The 22,805-nt window shown below is 37.8% G+C and overlaps 1 non-coding gene across 1 annotated transcript; it reads left to right on the forward strand.

The window, feature by feature from the left end:
* Positions 1-17,274: 17,274 nt before the first annotated feature.
* LOC130466514 (small nucleolar RNA R71) lies at positions 17,275-17,381 on the forward strand. The gene has a single exon (XR_008926737.1). It is a non-coding gene; the product is annotated as a small nucleolar RNA R71 (small nucleolar RNA).
* Positions 17,382-22,805: the final 5,424 nt, after the last annotated feature.

Below are 22,805 nucleotides of genomic sequence, written 5' to 3' on the forward strand. Positions count from 1 at the left end.
TTTAATATCTTGCACTGCAATAAATCCTTTTAGAAAGGTAACAGTAAATTTCCTCGATTGGTAGTGAATCCAAGAACGATTCACGGAAATGAGAGAAAGTGAGCAATTTCAAATGTACATTTCTTATATCGACTTTTATGGTTGTTTTCGAGTATCAAAGTCGAATGGCGAACCGATTGGTGCTTGTGAATTCAAAATACAATGTAGTTTTGAGATCATAAAGCATTGAGTTTAAACGCTCAGCCTTACCAATGGTTAACAACCTAATATCTTTGTCCATTTAATTCTCGAATGAGTCTAGTCCCTAGACATTCGAATAGATCGATGCTTAGAGAACTTTAGAAGCTTCTGGTAAGATCATCTAGTTGAAACAGAATATTCAACATAAATTAAATGGTAAGAACTTTGTTGGAGTGACATTGGACATGTCTAAACAATATATAAAAGTCAACACTAAAGAATTCAATTCTTAAGACTATAAGAAAGGGTACAAGAAATAGGAAAACAAGGAACAAATGAAAGGAATTTACGATTCCGTTTCTACCTATAAGTTTATGTTTAAAGAGAAGTAACCTAGCAATCGAACTTCCTTGGTATCATATACCGCTTGAGGTTCTTACTTCGGTAATAACTCAAATAATGGAAGCTAGGCTACACTAATGGCCTACAAGTGGGAAATGAAGCATGGCAATGCTACATTAGTTGTAGGGTCATCTAGTTTGTTTTAAGTCCTTTCAAGGCTGGAACTTAATGACTATTTTGTTCCATAATCAGCATACCTAAATTTCTGTTTTCAAACACAGAAAGACTCACATTCAAGAAAAACAAAAACAATGTTTGTTTGTTTATTTGAATGAAATAGTTAATTACGGATTGAGTCAATATGCTTGATTAAAACAAACAACTCTTTAACAATAAAAACTTTACTAGGTTCAAATCAAACCCTTGATTTGAGTTCCACTAATCTTTGGCATTGTTGCTTAGACCATATCAACAAATTAACATTCATAAGCTCTATTTTGATGGACTTTTGAAAGTTGATTGATTTCTAGATCAATTCAAGACAAGCTAGTCTTACTTGTTGAAAGTAACAAAAGATATGAACTATTGTTGGAACGCCTAGACAATAGAGTTCAAAGCTAAAGAAAGATTTTATGACTTTATTATTTCACATGGTTTTGAGTGCATATTGGTTTATTTACTCAATGTGATATAAGTTTGAATCTGTTTGGCTAGTTCAAAGATTCAGAAGTATAAAATCCACTTGGCAGAAATCATAAAGGTCTAGGTTAGATCATGTTGATTGCTTAAGTCAAGAATGATCATCAATGATTGTGTGATGTAATTTCACGATCTAGCTCCATAAGATATGGCATATCTAAGTTGGAATGATCAAACTCAATTAGTACTTGATTCGATCAATGATGAATCATAAAGACTTTTCTTATAATTTCTAAAACAAAATGCTCAACTACCACCAAACTAAACCAAATTCGTCAAAGCTATTGAAAAGTAATTTCAGAATATTTTTTCATAAATATATCTAAAGAGTTGCTAAATTCAGTGGGGGCTTAGTGTTTGTTATTCAACAAACTAAGGCCCAAGTCTAGATGTATGTTTCATTGTGATTTATTCAAATGAGACACAAGGGTATTGTTTCTACCACGAATTTTTGAAAACATAATGTTTGTTTTCTCGAAATAATGTCCTTTTGGAGATTCGTTTCCAAAATGACAAGTGGGAGAAAATAGACCTCGAAAGGTCTTCGAGGCGAACAACAAACATGAACGGACATTCCGGAGGCTTTTCGAAGTTCTTCAGAAAATCCGAACACGTATTCTTTAAGGACTTTAGAAGTGGCTTTAAAGAATAGACATCTCTTAGAAGACTTTACAAGTACTTCAAGGAGAACAGAATATTCAAAGGACTTTCAAGTGGCTATTGATATTCTATTGTTTGATGTTCTATACCCAAGTAGGCATAGAGTTCAAGTCACTGAAACTATGAAATTCTTCTATTAGATAGTGAAGAAACATGGAGTTCAGGTCACTGAAGCTATGCGATTCTTCTATTAGATAGTGAAGAAACCTACAACTTGCAGTCAAACTATTATCATGTAGATTAATGAGTTTGTGACCTGTAAGAAAGCTATGACGAAACCCAGATTCCCTAAAATGGTTAGAGGCCATATATAGACTCAAATGTTTTAAATGGTTAGAGACCATAAAACATACTCAATGTTTTGTTGACAAAATTGAAATTTTGTTAATTTGCAAGAATAGTTTCACACCTATTGGTTGCAAATTGGTTTTAAGGATAAAAACCATCAAACATGAAATTGTAATCACAAACAAAGCTAGATTAGTTGCTAAAGGTTACAAGCAAATTCATGGCATGGATTGTGTTGAAACCTCATGCATAATCGTAATGCTCAAGTCTATAATTCAAGCAATGATTGCATATTGGTACATATGGCAATTGGATGACAAAACATCTTCCTCAGTCAAATGTTGGAAGAAACTATGTACATGGCATGTCATAGGATTTGTGGATCCAAATAAATGCTTGAAAAGAAAAGCTAGCTTATGAAATCTAAGTACAGATTTAAGCAAGCAATTGGGAATTGGAATTGTATTTTAGTGAAGCTAATAAGTATTTTAGTTTCATAAAATGTACATGATTCTTATAGATGTATAAGAAGTTTAGTGGGAGTACATAAAACTTAATTGGTCCTATGTGTATCACACACATATCTCTCTATTGTGAAATAACATTCAAATGCTAAAAGGTTAGGTTTGAAACTATTCATCAATGATGGACCAAGGCGAAACTTAGTACATACTTGGTATTAAGATCTATTTACAAAGATCTTATGATATTGTTTTAGATTAAATAATGGCATTTACTAAATCAAACACGAAAGACTCCATTGGAGATATTCGACCCATATGAATAAATCTAAGTAAAGGATGTTTGAACTATGTATAAGTATTTACTAAGTTAAACATCAAAGAGTCTAAATGAGATTCTTAACCTATATTATATGTCAAAGAATTTAGCTGGAATTAGTATCTACTGAAACTAGATGAGCTAAAGTTACATGAATAAAATTCAATTGGGAATTATTCTGCAAAAGAATTTATCATGTATGATATAATATGAGGATCGCCAAAAACGTATCGTATGGCTTTAGGCATGACGAACATATACCAGTCTCTATTGATCTAAGTGAAGATCAACTAGATTGAGATCAAGAAAAACTTATGGTACTTGAAAAGGTACATAGAATAGTTCTTGATTCAAAAAAATAAAGATATGCTAAATATTGATGCTACACGCGTAAACACTGGCAAAGGATCAAGCAAGATTCCTTTGGAGTTAACCATTGACAAGGACGAGCTAAAGAGCATCGTGTTTCGAAATGGCAACATGGGTTAGAGACCATGAGTTGTTGTGTGGGAAATTAAATATTAATTTCTATGTTCTAAGATACAGATGGAAAGTCTTCCACATATCTATGAACTGCTTGGATAGGTAAATCCAAACAAAGCATCGCTAGCAACCTATACAGTTGAAGTAAAAGTACTTATTGCCTAAGAAGCAATAAAACAGGGTTGTTTATGTTAAAGAGTTCTTCACTGCACTTGGGTAGATCACATGTCTGTTGACTTAATGGTTCTTCATTGTAAAATGCGTATAACCACTATTGAAGTAAGAAAGACTAGATCACACAATAAACAAACTAAAAAGATCTTATCATCCTATCTCAAAGAACATTCGATGAAAAGGATATTAAGATTGGCAAAGCATGATAACTAAACCTATGCAACAAGTGAGAGGCAACACTCACATTGTAGCACTGGAAATCAAGCATAGCTTTGAATTCCATGAACGGTTTAAAGATGGGTTCGAGGCCCATGGTTGTAAAACATTGGGGTTAAACATTTATCATATATGAAATGTGTATTTTCATATTCCATTTAATCTTGGTTTAGTATTAAATGATGGGTCCCTTCAAATTTGACGATATATTCAAGATAGACTGTCAGGACCAGTCCGGTGACTAAGAAATGTCTATCAAGTGAACTTGAATGTCAAAGGTTGAAAATGGTCCCTGGTCGGAGTTTTCTATAAAATTGGATGCATAGAAAACGTTAGACGACTAGAATGCAAGATGACTAGTAGTTCTGTTTCTTGAACTATGTGGAAATGGCAATGTCACAATCATTTGCATAGATACTTACTTTGGGAAGACTAGTATCGGACAGACCTATGAAACTTTACTGTAAGAGATGAAAATCTGTCATAAGTAAATTTCATTAAAATTATTAGACACTAAATCCTCAATACCTGAGTGATTTGAGATTACTTGTTTGAGAACTGGTTGCTTTGACGTTGACCAACCGTCGCACCGTAAAAGGAGGCTATAAAGGCAACGCTCAGGTAATCACCTATCAAACGAAGTCTAATCTCAAGATCGCAAGATTGGGATTGTCCTCCCATAAATCGGGATGAAATGCTAAAAAGTTGTACAAGGCCACTCGGAGAGCTAGAAACTGTGAAATGCATGGCCGTGCTTGGATGAATCATAGGCTATGATTATCTGTTTATTTGATCAGTTGAACTCTGAAACCGAGAAACACCTCTGGACATAATAAGGATGACAACTCTTACCTTATGTTCAAGAGCAAGCATCGAGCGACAAAGGAATTAGGTAAATGCACACTTGTCCCTAAAGACAAGTGGGAGACTGAAGGAAATAGTGCCCTTGGTCCAAGTATGCATATAATATTAAGTCTAATAAATGCGGTTCAGTATTAATTAACAAGTTAATAATTCAGTGAGATCAAGTGAGCTGAATGCCTGACTAGAGGCCGCTTCAGTTCAAGTGGAATTAATTATATTAATCCACAGCTTACTCTTGACTGAACCCGTAGGGTCACACAAATAGTACGTAAACGGATCAAGTATTTAATGGCAATAAATACTCCATCTATGGATATTCGGAATCGATGGATCTTGGTTTTAGTGGGAGCTGAGATCGTCACAGGCAAGAAATGAATACTCCGGAAACGATGATATTGCCGGAAACGGAAATATGGATCGTATCGGAAATATAAATATTATCCAAGTCGTAGATGTTGCCGGAAACGGAAACATGGTACGTATCGGAAAATATTACCGGAAATGGAAATATTGCCGGAATCGGAAATATTGCCGGAAACGGAAATATTGTCAGAATCGGAGATATTATCGGAATCGGGAAATAATTCCGGAAACGGAAATATTAAATATTTGTTCGAAACGGAAATTAATTCCGGAATCGAAAATATTTAATATTGTTCGTATCTGAAATAAATTTCGGAATCGGGAATTTAATCGGAAGCGTATCGTACGAATTAGCATCGGACGAGGCCTGCCAGACGAAGGCCCAGCACGAAGTCGGGCCATCGCCCAGCAAGCCAAGCGCGCCACACGAACAGCTAAGGCCACGCCAGGCCCAGCGCAAGGCCAGGCCCAGCAGGCCGTGGCAGCGCGCGCAACTGTGAGCAGTGGGCTGCGAGCATTGCTGCAGCTCGCGTGGGCTTGTAGCTCGCGTGGGCCGAGCGGCCGTGTGGGTTGTGTGCGGGCATGGCCTGCACGCTTGCGGGTCATGCTCGTGTAGAGTTTGTGTTCACATACGAAACCTAAAGAGTATAGGATTTGTTTAATGATTAAATTCCTAATCCTAAAAGATAAATTAATTAAATAAGAATTCTACTAGGATTCTAATTTAATTAATTCGTATCCTAGTAGGATTCGATTACTTATTCCATGGTCTATAAATATGAGTTAAGGGCTCATAATTTACATCGAGTATTCAAGTATTCAAAGTGATTTTTGAGAGCAAAAATTCAGTCACATAATTGCCTACAATAGCCGAAAATTCTAAGTACCTTAAGGGCGATTCTAGTTGGTCAAGCTTAAGGCGGATCCGGACGTGCTGTGGACTATCTACGGAGGGACGACACTTGGAGTCCTAAAGACTTGTTCTTGTTCGGTTCGGGCGCAGCTAGGGAGGGCACGCAACAAAGTGTATGCATCTAAACTATGCTAAATGATTATGTGTAAATAATATGTTTTCCTGGCTTTATGGTTTTTCCGCATGATTTATGTTTTGTCATATGAATCATAACCTAACAAATTGATTTGCGTTCGAAGTATCACCAATTGAGGATAGCTGATAAGGATATACCTAAAACCTCATTAAGACTCGTTATGGTCATTCTGGGTTTACAATAATGTCTTTTGGGTTAACCAATGCACCTGCCATATTTATAGATGTGATGTTTCTATGAATTCCTAAATAAGTTCGTTATTGTATTTATTGATGATACCCTGATTTATTCAAAGAATGAAAAGAGCTAGCATGAAGAACACTTAGAGTTATATTGGAGACGCTTAGGAAGAATAAATTGTGTGCAAAGTCATCTAAATGTGAGTTTCTTTTGGAGAAAGTAGACGCTGCTAAGATCCAAGCTGTGAGTGAGTGGACTACTCCAAAGAACGTGTCTAATATCCGAAAGTTTCCTAGGTCTAGCTGGCTATTATAGGAGGTTTGTGAGAGATTTCTCGAAAATAGCAAGACCAATGACCAATCTTGATAAAAAAAAAGGAGTCAACATTCGAGTGGAGTGAGAAATGTGAGGAAGCTTTCCAGATTTTAAAAGAGAGATAGACCTCCGCACTTGTGTCGTGTCGATTGAAACCTTATAAGACTGATTACACTACCCATGCATTCGCTTTGAAGATTAGGAGAAATTACCTTTATGGGGCAACATGTAAGATCCTTACCGACCATAAAAGTCATAAATTTTGGCAAAAAGGTCCAGTGAATCTTGGGGACGACATTGAAAATGAGTACTGCTTTCCACCTTGAAACCGATGGTCAAACTGAGTGGACTAACTAAATCATGGAAGATATGTTGAGAGGCTGTACTAGTGACTTTAAAGGACAGTTGGGAACACCATATAGATTTGATTGAATTTTCGTGCAACAATAGTTATCATGTGAGCCTTAAGATGTCACATTTTGATGCATTGTATGGAAAGAAGTGCAAAAGCCCCACTTGCTGAAATGATTTTAGCAAAAATATAGTATTCGGGGTAGAATTCGTTGAAGGTACAATATCCAAAGTTATTCCCTGAGATGAGTTACGAGGGCGTAACTCATTTTCTTTAAGGGGGGTAGAATGTGACATTAATTCGCGCTTTTTACCTATTTATATGGCCATTGTATGCATTTTATGCTCATTTTTAGCAACTTATACATGTTGATGCAAGTAAATAGATTCTCCGCATAAGAAAAAAGAGTTCAAGAGTAACACAAGTGACTTTAAGTTGGCAAAAGAGTGCGCATGAGTGGCACAAGTACTTCCCCGGTAAGAATAAGTTGAAAACTTTTGAAAAATGTGTGAATTTTCGTGTCAAGTTTCGTGACGAAACTTCATTTAAGAGAGGTAGATTGTAATCCCCCGTATATTTATAAATTTTATCAATATATTTTACCATATAGTTATTTATATTTAAATAGAATTCACGAATTTTAGTAATAAATATATAATTAACGTATAATTTTTGCTCTCAACCCAGACCAAACAGAGGCATATGCTATACTAAAGGCAGTGGAGAATATTCCACCAGGCATTGAAATTTTGACTACCCATACTGATTCGTTAAACCTGGTAAAGGCTTTCCAAGATGAGAAGTTGGGCAACAAGGACTACAAAGGTATTGTAAAGGATATCAAGCAAATCACCATGGACATTAGTTTTTGTAAAATTGTCAAAGTTCCTAGAATAGTTGTCATGAAATCCCATAATCTTGTTGTTCAAGCGAGAAAAGGGTTGTACGTATTTTCCTCTTTGTAATTTGTTGTCAAAAACAATAAAAAGCTCGTGAGACCAACCTGATCACCAAGGAACAATCTTCAGATATGATTAAAGAAACCTCGACAAAGATGTATCTCTCGTGGATTTAAGACGATCATTTTCCTTTTTTTAGACCAACAATGTCAGTTATAATGTTTCCTAAATCAAGAAAAATTAAATAAATTTCTAAGATCCAAGCATCCACCTGTTAAAACTCTGAAAGAGGTAATGTGCAAACAATAGCACTATAAAAACCCAGAACTCAACAGGGATTCTCAGAGGAATCTTCTTGATCACCTATAGGTCGACAACTACAAAAAAGTGAATTCCTTGCAATAAAAAGTAAATATTTTCCTCCTTGATCAACCACTATAAAAGAGTTTAATTTAAACAACAAAATTCCACCAATCAACAAGTATGATAAACCGCACAATTTCAATACGTATAAAACAATTAAATTCATTGAGGAATTGCGTCAAACAACAATCATACAATCCATAATACCAAATTCTAGGAGCAAAATATGACTCAAAACTTTAAACAAAAAAATCAAACACCTTGAAATGAAATGATCATCAACAATTTGATCAAGCACGTAAAAATTGCACCGCAATGAAATACACGATTAATCAATTTTACAAATTCACATTCAAAATTGATAAAAGACTAGGTGTTAATGTTTCTGCTGAAGCGGGAGCATGAGCCGTATGCATATCAGAAATCACCAAGTCCTCCTTTCTCTGATCTGAACACTGAACACTGAACACTGAACACACACTGGTAGCCTAGGAGAGAATTCAGTTTCCAGAATTTATGTTTTCCAACACGATCTTCTTCTTATCACGTATGAATTCAAATTCTCGCCAACAATTATGTGATGCTTCTTCAGGTGTTTCATTTTTCGGATTTTTCATGAAATGCCCCTGAGTTTACTTTAATGCGCCAAATACCCCTAATCTTTACAAAATGCACCAAATACCCCCGAGGTTTAGTATAAATACACAAAATGCCCAAAATGACTATTTTCCGTTAACTCCGTTAACTTATCCGTTAGCTTTTAACTTTAATTTGTTTTTGTTTTTGTTTTTCTCTATCCCTATTGATTTCTAATTTTTTTCATTTTTTTTCTCTCTCGCCCCTTCCTTCTTCCCTGTCCTCCATGGATGCTCAACTTTTCAATTAATTTTCCCATTGTTGCTTGCTTTTTCTTCTCAAAACTCACTTTCTTTTTTGGTCGTTAACCTCCTCCACACTACACTGTTCTCTTCTTCTTATTTTTTTTCTTGGTTTTTCCTCTCTCCTCAAAATTCAGATTTAAAAAAATTGATCCCCAAATCAGCAATGGGGGATTTCATTCTAGCATTGCTGCTAGTCGTAATTACCATAACGGAGGGGGTGGAAGTGCGGGGGAGAGAAACGAAGCCGGTGAGGAAGGGGGAGTGGGGTTTGGTGGCGGCGGCAGTGGGGAGCAGTGAGGAGGGTGGGGGAAGTGCGGGGGAGGGAAACGACGCCGGTGAGGAAAGGGGAGTGGGGTTTGGTGGCGGCGGTATTGGGGAGCAGTGGGGGAAGTGCGGTGGAGGGCAACGATGCCGGTGAGGAAGGGGGAGTGGGGTTTGGTAGTGGCGGCATGGCGGCAGTGGGGTTTGGTTTTTAATTTTAGACCTTCTTGGCGTGAGTGAAGATGAGGCGTTTGTAGCGGAGGAAGACAGAGGAGAGATAAGAGAGTAACCGGAGAAGGAGAGAGAAAGGTCGGGATCGACGGTGAGAGTTTCATCGCCAGAAGTGGAGTTGGCCGGCAATGGCCAAACGTAGATGAGAGGTTTTTCGTTGCCTGAAGAAGGTGAGGAGAGAGAGAGGAGTGTGGTGGTTGTTGTACTAAGGAGAAAGAAAATGACAGTGGTGGTTGGTGGACGAGTTTAGGGGCTTAATTTTTGTAGGGGTTTAATTAATTTAAGTAAGGGTTAATTAATATAATTAATTAAGGTTAATTAATATAATTAAGGGTTAATGTTATGATTGACAGGCTAAATCGCACTCCTATCAAAGATAAACCTAACATTCACCAACTAAAAATATAGCAAGGGAAGCAGGGATCGTATCCACAGGGAAACAGTGTTCTTTCTACTATTAAAAGACTAATCTAGACTACTGGTAACAAGAGTTGGATTGGTTTGTGTATTAAACTAAAGCAAATAATCAAATCGGAAAATAACAATGTTAAGGGAATCTAGGGCAGCGGTTCACCATAAATGCAGACCGGGATTGGACAACGGACAATAATAATCAATTAACAATCATAACTAGGAAAACATGCATCTCTCGAATCTTATGAATTCCTTAGGACAAATAACTAGCAGGCTCTCGCTATGTACTAGAAATAATTCCTATCTAATAGCCATAGAGCAAAAACATCAGATTTATACCTCTCGGCGCATAATATAAGGTTAATCAAACTCAAATCAAAATAGTCCGGCCGAACAGAATTGACGAGCAATAATAATAAGCTATAGAAATTATAATCAATCAATCAAATATCATGTCCACATATAATCCCAATCATGCATTCATGGATCCCCTTAACCCTAGAAATTAAACTACTCACTCATGATAATAAATAGCAACGCAATCAACATAATTGAAAACATGATTAGAGCGATAAAGTAAATCAAAGCAAGAAATAATACCGGATTAAAAGACAATGGAATAATAAAGCTTGAATCTTGATTAAAATTAAAACTAAGTGTTTGGAGAAATAAAGAGAACTAAAAATAAACTAAGTAATTGAAAACTAGAATAAAAGATGTTCTCAAAATAAATAAGGCTAGTTTATATAGTTTGCCTAAAATAAAGCTTAAAAACGGAAAAGAAACCACGCGAATAAGCTGCAGAGGTTGGCGTCGCCCGATCGGGCGACGCTTCGCCCGATCGGGCGAAGTGCTCGACGGTCGGCCCGATCGGGCCAAATTCCGCCCGATCGGGCGGTTTGCGAAAGGGCTATATCTGCCTTCTGATGGGCGCCCGATCCGGACCGGGCGAACTGCGCCCGATCGGGCACGTATGGATGGCTTCAATTCTTCGTCCTTCCGCCCGATGGTCGCGTTTCTCCCTCGGCTCACAGGGCGATTTGCAATCTTCAATATCCTTCGCTCATATTACCGAGTCTAACTCTCGGGGATCAACCATAAGCATCTAAGGCTCCCGAAAGTCGACGATAAAGGTCCCGAACTTCCTCGGGCTCGTGTAGTGGCCTAAATCACCATGAAACGGGTCTAAAAAGACCAATTTCTCATAATCAAACCTGAAACTCAAGGCACACTCAATAACGTATATTAGTACTAAAAATGGCTCCTAAGAGCTCATTTGATACATAAAGGTACTAAGGGACGGGGGTAAAACACTATATAAAACGCACATATCAAACTCCCCCAAGCTAGATCCTTGCTTGTCCCTAAGCAAGGAAATCATCGATGAATACAAGACCAACTTCACCCCCAACATATTTCAAAATGAATAATATAATTCAAGGCAAAATCCAATGAGCATGCATCAATGTCAACCAATCAAATCCATCTAACTACTAATCCACCTTAACAATCGTCACTCAAAGCGAACCACAAATGCACAATGGAATTCAAGACTAGTGCTCACACACTCGTCACTCATTTATATGGCGGGTAAAAGATGTACCCGTTCGCTCTCTTCCCAACATATAAGTGAACAATGCCCTCCCAAACTCACAACACTCGTGTGTCTAGAAAAATATACACTCAACCTAGTAGTCGACTCGAAATGCGTCATGTCATAACTTGAATTGATAAACAACTATTTTCACATAAGTACGACTCTATGCACAAAGGTCGGAAGGTCTTCAAAGCTTGTAATGTTAGGCTTAGGTAAGGGTGCGGTAAATTTGGGTATAATGTGAGCTTTAAAGCCTTGGCTTTGGGGAGCATAAATTCTAAATACAACCATGATCAACCAATATAGTGACCATAACTCTCCCACTCAACACATGACAAAACAACAAATAGCCAACACCATACTTTCTTGCCTTTTTCACAATTGTAACCAATCAATCATAAGGATATGAATTTGCAAAACTTGATTGAAACAATACTTTGAACTTTTTATGAGAGTAATAGATTTTTCTCTTTCTTTTCTTTTTCAATCTCTCTTTTTTCTTTCTTTTTAGAAACCTTCACATTTGTTTTGTTCTTTCATCTCTTCTCATTTTCAACTCATTTTCAACAACAAACATGATAAGACGAGCTCCTTTTTCAATACTCACTTTGTGCTCAAAATGTAGCACACTACAACTCCCTCGCCTCACTACTATTAGCTCCCCCAAGCTGGGCTTGGGACTAGTAACCAATGGGGTTTTTACAGGCTTGTAATGTGGCTAGTCACCGAATAAGGGGTACAAGCAACAACATGGGTAGAAAAGGAGGGAACAAATGTATCTAGATTCATCTGAAGGCTACCTAAACAGAAAAAATGCCTTCGTCCTCCACAATGTGCATGTATATGAGTCATAAAACACTACTAATAGTTGCAAATCAATACTCAAAATCAATGACACACCAGGAAGCTATCACACAATCCTAAACAAGTCAACTAGCCAAGCACCAAGTCCACAAATAGTTAGTCGGAGTTGACTCATGTTAAGGCATCAAAGCAATCGAATATCAAATCATGGCTAACACATCTACATTGCTCATCATCAACTACCAAGAATCAAAACAATTTTCGATCAAGGGGCACAGGGAAGCATGATATTGTATTCATCGGAACGTATTTTTGTATTTTTTTGTCAAAGCAATAAACTACTCTAGAAAGTAATAAACACACAAAAATAAGTAAAACCAAAAATAAAAAGAAAACATACCTAAAATGTACAAGTGAGTGAAACACCCCCCCCCCCCCAAGCTAAATCAGACAATGTCCTCATTGGCTCAAGGGGTATCGAACTATCTCGATCCTCCTCAGCATCATTGATGGCCTTGACCATCATCACCATCATCACCACCTCGACCACCATAACCGCTAGTGCCCGCTCCATACCCACCGTAGTGGGTAGGTGTGAAGGTGCCCATAGAACCAGGAGCTCCATATCCCTCCGCGGGATAGGTAAACCATGAAGGATGCTGAGCATCCGGAGCAATGTAGCCCTGCCTGGCATACTGATCATAGATAGGGAACATGGTCCTCTGGTGATCACTCGCGAACTCATGAAAACCAATCTCAAGCCTCCCTAACCTCTCATAAACGGACCCCTGCTCCTCCTCTAGTGTAGGCCTACCCTGTGGCCTCCCCTCATCCCCTCGACGTCCCCTCCTAAAGTAGGTGCGAGGCTCGGGCTCGAACTGGTGGGGATTTGGCTGTGGGTCAGGCTGGGGCTGCGGGTCAGGCTGCGGCTCACCCTCAAATCCAACATATAAATAGTGAGCCTGACCGGGTCTGAAACGGGTGCGGCCCTGAGGGTCAGGCAAGGTGAAAAGCTTGTTCTCCTCGAACATCCAAAACATGGCACCCGGCCTAAACAACCCATGCTCACCCTGTAGGCGGCGAAGTCCGGCAAAATAGGTCAAATCAAGTAAGTTGCTACCCAAAACCGGGGTTTGGTTAGCCTCAACAAAGTTAACTGTGGCCATGGCAATGTGGGTGATCAACCCACCAACGGTAATGCGAGTGGTGTGCGTGCTAGTGGCTATAGAATAAAGTTGGGAGGCCATATGATGTGCTAGGTTCATTCTATACCTCTCTGCCCCCTCTAAAACATAGCCACCCAAAATCTCCAGCTCAGTACTCCTAACATTTTGGGTCTCCTCTCTACCAAAAATTGTGAACCCCGGGAACCTGTAGAAAACAATAGGGACAGGGTGTTGAATCTTGGAAGCATGCAAGTGTTGCATACTACCGGGATTATCATTACCAGTCAGCTTTCCCCACATGGTACAATTATTATGGGCACTACCAGGTTTCCTACTATGGATGGTGGACAAACCAAAAATCCGACCAAAATCAGCTATACTCAGGCTAACATTACGGTTCATCAAGTGAAAATGAACCGACGACACAGTTCTATAACCATCTCTACGCAAAACCAACGAACTCAGAAATTCCAAAGTTAAACGCCTAAAGGTGAGACGCAACATACTATACATATTTTTCATACCGACACCATAAAATACTCGTTTAACATTAGGCTCAATACCCATATCATGAAGTGATTTTTGACATATAAAACGAGTAGGGGTTACCTTCCTCTTTTTGAGGTGGATGAATCGGTCCCGTTGCCACTCCGTAGCAAAAATGACATCCAGGAAGTCCTCATCGGCTTCGAATTGGGGCGGCGGAGGTGGTGGTGTCGGCTCCCGAGCTCGGCTAGTTGAAGCCTCGTGTTGGTTCCTTGGTTGTGTGGTGCAACTCCTCCTTGGTCGGCTAGACATGGTTAAAAATCTGAATTTTTTTTGGTGATTTTTGAGTTTTTGGTGAAATTTGGGGATTTGGTGGAGAGTGGAGGAAATTGAAATTGGTTAGGTGTAGGTTGTAGAGGATGATGAGAGGAAGATTTTGATGTAAATTTTGTTGAATTTGGTGGAGATTTGAGGGAGATATGAAGGTTGAAAGTTTTGTGATGTTGGGGTTTAATGGAGGAAGAGAGAGAAAAGGGAGGTTGAAGATGAAGAAAAGGTCGGGGAAGTGTAGAGGACCGTCTAAATAACTCGTTAAATCGCATTTCGCCCGATCGGGCAGCGACTCGCCCGATCGGGCGATTTTTCATCAATTTCCTTGGATCTGTGCGCGCCCGATCGGGCGCACCTCGCCCGATCCGGATCGGGCGAAATGCGAACTCATTTTTCGTCGACTTTTCCAGCCCAGAATCCTTCCCTTAACTTTGGAACGACGTCATCATCAACCGCCCGATCGGGCGGAATTTCGCCCGATCGGGCGATTTACTCTCCCTCTGAATCGATCAGGCATCCGTCGCCCGTTCGGGCGATTTTCCAACTTTTCTCTAAAATCGACACGCGCCCGATCGGGCGCACCTCGCCCGATCCGGGTCGGGCGAAATGCAGACTGCTCCGTTTCAACTTTAATTCCACTTTTGCGAACTTGGAGCCTTAGACCTGCACAGCATTAAACATCCAAACCGTAAAATACCCTCTTCTCACCTCTCTAACACCAAAAACTACAATGAAACACACACTTGTTCGAGAATTATACTAAAACACACAAACGAAAGCAAAAAAAAATACACTTTGAAAAGCAATAAATGGATAGTGAAGTACTTATCCCCCTATTAGATTGATGCAATGTCCCCATTGCACAATCTCAGTTTATGCGCAGACAACGAAAAGAAGGGGATGAGAGCCACGATAACTCATCGAATGGGGGCACCAAAGATGGTGCCATCTGGTGTCAATTCAAATGCCTTGGATGAGCTATGTGGTGCGGGAAGTGACAGATCACGACCCCGATCATGAATACGGTGCCCACCGTTTACAGAACTTTCGGCCTTTTGGGTCGCGACATTATCAAATCGTGCTTCCTTTCGAACCCATGCCAAAGAGTTTATATTCCGGTCGCCTCCACCTGCAAAACCATTTGAAACACGTGCTTTCTCCCAAGAGTTATTAGAGTTAGAATGAGTCAATTCATTATTGAAATAATCATTAGAAATATTGACTCCACAACAAGACTCCTCTACCATAGGAGTCTTAGAAACATGGGTTAAATTGAAAGTAACTTTGTCATCCCCCACATTTAAAGTCATCTTGCCATTCTTGACATCTATGATTGCCCCCGCGGTGTGTAGGAAAGGTCGACCTAAAATAATAGGAATCTGCCTGTCCTCTTCCATGTCCAACACAATAAAATCAACAGGAATAAAAAATTTACCTACTCTAACAGGCACATCTTCTAGAACACCTAGGGGGTATTTTACAGACCTATCAGCCATTTGCAAAGTTATGTTGGTAACCTTTAAATCACCCATGTTCAATTTCGTGCAGACAGACAGGGGCATGACACTAACACTGGCACCTAAATCACATAAGGCTTTGTCAATAAAAAGGTTGCCAATATTACACGGGATAGAGAAACTCCCGGGGTCCTTCAACTTGGTTGGAGACTTATTATGTAGTAGGGCACTACATTCTTCAGTAAATGCAACAGTCTCCACCTCACTAAATGCTCTCTTCCTAGTCAAGATGTCTTTCATATATTTAGCATATGCAGGTACTTGAGTAATTAATTCAGTGAAAGGGACCGTTACCTGCAGATTCTTTACCACTTCTAAGAACTTACCAAACTGCTTGTCTAGCTTGTTCTTTAGCTGACGGTTAGGGAAGGGAAGTTTGATAGGTGGAACTTGTATCTCAACTTTCTTCTCAACCCTTGTGCTAGCTTCCTTCTCCTTGACCACCTTCTCACTTTCTCTTGGCACAGCACCACTGACAGATACTTGAACCTCTTCTTCAATAGTGATAGGCGGCCCATCATACTCATATCCACTCCGCAAAGTGACAGCATTTACAGACTCTCTGGTCACGGGCTGTGAAGGGAGTTGACCTTTGGGTCTCTCTGCAAGAGTAGTAGCCATTTGTGCCAACTGATTATCCATAATCTTGTTATGAGCAGTGAGGGCATCGATTTTGGCATCCTTTTCGCTCAAAGACCTCTGCAATTCCAACATCATATTCCTCATCTCTACAAGCATGGGATCAGGCTGTGTGGGTTGAGGTTGTGGAGAAACCCAGGTGGTCCACTAGACTGCGGGTTGTAATTACTCCGCGGTTGGTATGACTGCTGCGGTGGTGGTTGGTAGGGTTGTTGTGGCGGTGGAGGGTGTTGGATCTGATGGGGATTCTGGACATTAGTACTCCTATATGACAGCAGGGGGTTATTTTTATACCCCTCATTGTAAGAGTTGGAGTACGGATTGTTCTGCTTGTAAGACTGGAATGCATTGCATTGTTCGATAGATCTCTCACATTCCGGTGCATAATGACCTTGCATCCCACAACTATTACAGACATTGGCAAACTGAGCACTCATTGCGGCGACACTAGCATGTTGGGTGGATTGGGAAGATGCATTTTTCATATTATCTAGCTTGTGAAGTAGGGCAGTTAGCTGAGCAGTAAGCTGTTCAACAGAATTCATCTCATGCTTAACACCCCGGTCGGCAAAACCTCTAGGATTCCCATATTGGGCACTATGGATGGCCATCTCCTCAATCACCTCTAAATCTCTAGGCACCTCCAGTTGCATAAATCTCCCGTTGGCAGCCGAATCCAAAATACACCTAGACTCATTACCCAGACCATTATAGAACTGCTGAATCAGGAACCAATCATCCAAACCATGGTGCGGGCACTCTCTTTGCAAGTCCTTGAATCTCTCCCAAACCTCGAACAAACTCTCATCTGCTTGTTGAGAGATACCTAATATCTGACCCCTCAGACGAGCTGTCTTCTCAGGTGGGAAATATTTAACATAGAATGCAAGGTCCAAGGAATCCCAATTGGTGATTTTCATAGCTGCGCGGTTGAGACTGTTAATCCATAGCTTTACCTTCCCACTCAATGAAAATGGAAAGAGTATCTCCATAGTCTGCTCCGGTGTTAAATTCTTCTGCTTAATGGTGGCACAATACTGAATGAAAGACTGAATATAGAGATTAGGATCTTCACCCTTTTCCCCCACCGAATTGGTGTCTCTCGATCATGTTTATCAGCTGGGGTTCGATCTTGAAATTCTCGACCGCAATAGAAGGCATGATTGCCTTGGGAAGCATAGACAGACTTGGTTTAGAATAGTCTGTAAGCCTTGGCACAGGTGGGGGTAGCGGTGGTGGTGCTTGGTCACCCATCTCTGAATCTGTATGGAATAGATTGCTAATCAGATAGTCGGATTCAGAGTCAGAATAGTCCCTCAACTGTTCAACGAATCTACGCCGTCTACGAAAGGTCCGTTCAGGTTCAGGATCGAACGAAGTCAGATCGCTAATATGGACAGTCCTGGGCATAAACAAGCAAAAACTAGAAAACAGTCGTGAGATCCGATATCAAGGAACGGGAGTCCCTTGAGAAGTAAAGTAACAAACAATAATCTAGAAAAACAATTAATAACAGAAAATAAAACCGTTTCCCCGGCAACGACGCCAAAATTTGACAGGCTAAATCGCACTCCTATCAAAGATAAACCTAACATTCACCAACTAAAAATATAGCAAGGGAAGCAGGGATCGTATCCACAGGGAAACAGTGTTCTTTCTACTATTAAAAGACTAATCTAGACTATTGGTAACAAGAGTTGGATTGGTTTGTGTATTAAACTAAAGCAAATAATCAAATCGGAAAATAACAATGTTAAGGGAATCTAGGGCAGCGGTTCACCATAAATGCAGACCGGGATTGGACAACGGACAATAACAATCAATTAACAATCATAACTAGGAAAACATGCATCTCTCGAATCTTATGAATTCCTTAGGACAAATAACTAGCAGGCTCTCGCTATGTACTAGAAATAATTCCTATCTAATAGCCACAGACCAAAAACATCAGATTTATACCTCTCGGCGCATAATCTAAGGTTAATCAAACTCAAATCAAAATAGTCCGGCCGAACAGAATTGACGAGCAATAATAATAAGCTATAGAAATTATAATCAATCAATCAAATATCATGTCCACATATAATCCCAATCATGCATTCATGGATCCCCTTAACCCTAGAAATAAACTACTCACTCATGATAATAAATAGCAACGCAATCAACATAATTGAAAACATGATTAGAGCGATAAAGTAAATCAAAGCAAGAAATAATACCGGATTAAAAGACAATGGAATAATAAAGATTGAATCTTGATTAAAATTAAAACTAAGTGTTTGGAGAAATAAAGAGAACTAAAAATAAACTAAGTAATTGAAAACTAGAATAAAAGATGTTCTCAAAATAAATAAGGCTAGTTTATATAGTTTGCCTAAAATAAAGCTTAAAAACGGAAAAGAAACCACGCGAAAGAGCTGCAGAGGTTGGCGGCGCCCGATCGGGCGACGCTTCGCCCGATCGGGCGAAGTGCTCGACAGTCGGCCCGATCTGGCCAAATTCCGCCCGATCGGGCGGTTTGTGAAAGGGCTATATCTGCCTTCTGATGGGCGCCCGATCCGGACCGGGCGAACTGCGCCTGATCGGGCGCGTATGGATGGCTTCAATTCTTCGTCCTTCCGCCCGATGGTCGCGTTCGCCCTCAGCTCACAGGGCGATTTGCAATCTTCAATATCCTTTGCCCATATTACCGAGTCTAACTCTCGGGCCGGGCTCAACCATAAGCATCTAAGGCTCCCGAAAGTCGACGATAAAGGTCCCGAACTTCCTCGGGCTCGTGTAGTGGCCTAAATCACCATGAAACGGGTCTAAAAAGACCAATTTCTCATAATCAAACCTGAAACTCAAGGCACACTCAATAACGTATATTAGTACTAAAAATGGCTCCTAAGAGCTCATTTGACACATAAAGGTACTAAGGGACGGGGGTAAAACACTATATAAAACGCACATATCAAGGATAAATAGAGAAAACAGTTTATTAAGGGCAAAAAGGTAAACATACGCTAACGGGGACTTAACGTCTGTTAGCCTTGTGGGCATGTTGTGTATTTATACTAAACCTCGGGGGTATTTGTTGCATTTTGAAAAGTTTAGGGGTATTTGGTGCATTAAGGTAAACCTCAGGGGCATTTCATGAAAAATCAGTTCATTTTTCTCTTCCCTAGCTATTCTAACCCGCTTTCTTATTTCCCTTTCCACCATCAATTCCAAAACACTCAGGGCCTCCAAACCAACTTCTACTTTCCCTTCACATGAAATTTCTTTTAGATCCTTCACCCCATTTAACAAAACAGTACCTTGAGGATAAAATATAACACCAAGTGTTCCAAAACAATCCTTGGGGTTGAAAAGAAGTCTACGGGAATCATATCCACGCACATCATCATCCTTTGCCATATCATGTAATGATATTTTTTTAGGGTTCCAACCATAACCAAGATCAAATAGGACCCACAACATACTAATTGCCTTCTGGTTATTTACAAGCCAAACATCCAGCCGATCTAGCTCAATAACTAGCTTAGTATTGAACAAAACTTTACTCATTTTTTTCATGATGGTATCGTACCTTGTGCTTTGAGAAATAAACACCCACGGCTTTTTGAAAAATTACGCAACATTAACCATATGGTTTCGATGTCCTTCGTAAATTTGTATAAGGCTATCTATAATAATCTTTCTACTAAACTTAGTGGGAATGAGACCGTAGTTACACTTCATTTTGAGCGGTTCAGCTGACGTAAACTCAAATCCAGTAATTTTGTCAAACTCAGGATGTTTCCACCCAGTCGCGTATTCAAGATTTTGAAGTAGGATAGACACTTTTTTCATAAGTACTTAATACGGAGTTTGAAGTAAAATAAAACTAGTTTAGTACATGTGCAACGCACGATTATTACTACTCCGTAAATATTTTTATGTAATATTTTAATAATTTAATAATCATTTACAGAAAAGTTAATAAAATAAAATATATTTCGTAAACGAGTTCATCAACACCAATTGATTTAATTTTTCCTAAATAAATAATTAAAAATTTAAGTTTTTTCAGACATTTTGACACACAAATAAGTTTATTCAGTCAAAATAAGTTTTTTTCAGATAAAATAATTTGAGATATTATAAGTTCAAACAAAATAAGTCGAATAAAACAAAGCCCTAAGTTAACTAAATTTATCTAAGCTTATATTCCTTGAAATAAGTGTACTCATATTTATTTTCAATATAAGGTAACAATTTGCCACCTTTTTTTTCTTTCAGTTATTTATTAAAAAAAATCATATTTACTCTTTTCGCAACTTTTTCTTTTCCCCCTTTTCACCCCTATTCCAGCTTATTTCTTTACTTAAATTATTCATATCATTACGTATTTTTTTTAAGATACAACACATTCATTTTTCATAAGACAAACGGATTTTACTATATACTAAAAGACACACCTGGAATGACACATGTCACTTCCTGGTGAGTCCTTGGTATTTTTTCCTATTTTTTTTGCCGAAAATATTTCACCATATTTTAAAAATCTCATCATTCCATTTTTTTTGATAAAAAATCATTCCTTATCTAATTGATATCTTTTATCATTTTTTTTTATCTATGATGCATGTTATAAATATCTTTATATTATATTATTTTCAAAATACATAAATGTAGCAACATACATCTTTTGTACTATGTAATATTATTTTTTTTACAATTTCATTTCTGAACAATCAATAAATAATTACACTACTTTATTTTCATTAAATAGTTTTTTTTTAAGATACAACACATTCATTTTTCATAAGACAAAAGGATTTTTAAGCCATTGTTAAATTAATATATTGCAAAGAAAATTAAAATGTTGTTAAAAAAGTTTGAAAATTATTTTTTTTTTAAGTTAATCAACACAGGGTACTTTTTTTCAAATAAAAATTTATATAATGCATATGAAAGAAAATGGACTACAATTATCTTCCTAAAATAAGAATTGATAGCTACGAAAAAGTATTTAAAAAAAACCTAAAGACTCAGAAGTGACACGTGTAATTTGTGGTGTGTCTTTTAGTATGCAATTATTGATTACTGATAATTGAGGCTTATTTATGGCAAAATTTTAAGCCTTAATAGATTTCTATGTAATTTTTTCCAAATGTAGATTAAATTTTTTTTTTCATTCCATATAAATATCCATATCATATATTATTAATTAAAAAAATACATGACGCATCAGGAGATGATGTGCATTGTTTTGCGTGTCTTGTTTTTTTGAGGGTGTTTTACGTGTATTTATGTATATATAGTAATTGATGGATTAATTGATAGTAATAGTTATTGATCATGCTAGTTAAAAATGTGGCACAACCATTTTCGCAAAGAATGAACACGTAATATTTTTGGTATTATTTTAAAATAAAGTAGTGTAATTATTTATTGATTGTTCGGAAATGAAATTGTAAAAAAATAATATTACGTAGTATAAAAGATATATGTTGCTATATTTATATATATTGAAAAGAATATAATATAAATATATTTATAACATGCATTACAAATAAAAAAATTGATAAAAGAAATCAATTAGATAAGGAATGATTTTCTATCATAAAAAAGAATGATGAGATTCTTTAAAATATGGGAAAAAAAAGGTTTGATGAGATTGTTTAAAAAAAATGAATGATGAGATTCTTTAAAAAATATCAAAGACTCACGAGGCATGACATGTGTCATTCATGATGTATCTTTTATTATATATAAAAATAGATAGATTAGTTCTTTTTCAAATTTACCATTTCAAAATCGGTGTCAATATAAGCACGTAATAATATCTCATTACACTAATATTTATATTGGAAAATATATTTGCTTTATATCATTCATCGAACTCAAGACCTTCCTTTAAATCTATGGAACAACAATTAAGAAAATACTTTATATAATTCAAGTTGTTCTAATTTTCTTTATTGAACGTGTAAAACCCATTACATTTAATGTAACCTCTTTATTTAATTTTAAATATGAAAATATTTGTCCATTTGATATAAAAATTATCCATATAAGAGTATCTTTTTAAGGACAAATTTAAATTCCGTAATCCACAAAGGTTAGAATGTTAGATAAATGAAATGCTGAATAAGTAAATACATTGACAAACTAGAGGCTTATAAGTTATAACCAATTAAAACAAAGAGAAAAACTTAAAGAAAAAGAAAATCCCAAATTGCTCGATGGGTCTTGAACTCAAGTTACTTGTATACAATGTTTTAAGGAGATTGCCAACTAAGTTA

This window comes from Spinacia oleracea, chromosome 1 (assembly GCF_020520425.1).
Source record: "Spinacia oleracea cultivar Varoflay chromosome 1, BTI_SOV_V1, whole genome shotgun sequence".
NCBI classification, from domain to species: domain Eukaryota; kingdom Viridiplantae; phylum Streptophyta; class Magnoliopsida; order Caryophyllales; family Amaranthaceae; genus Spinacia; species Spinacia oleracea.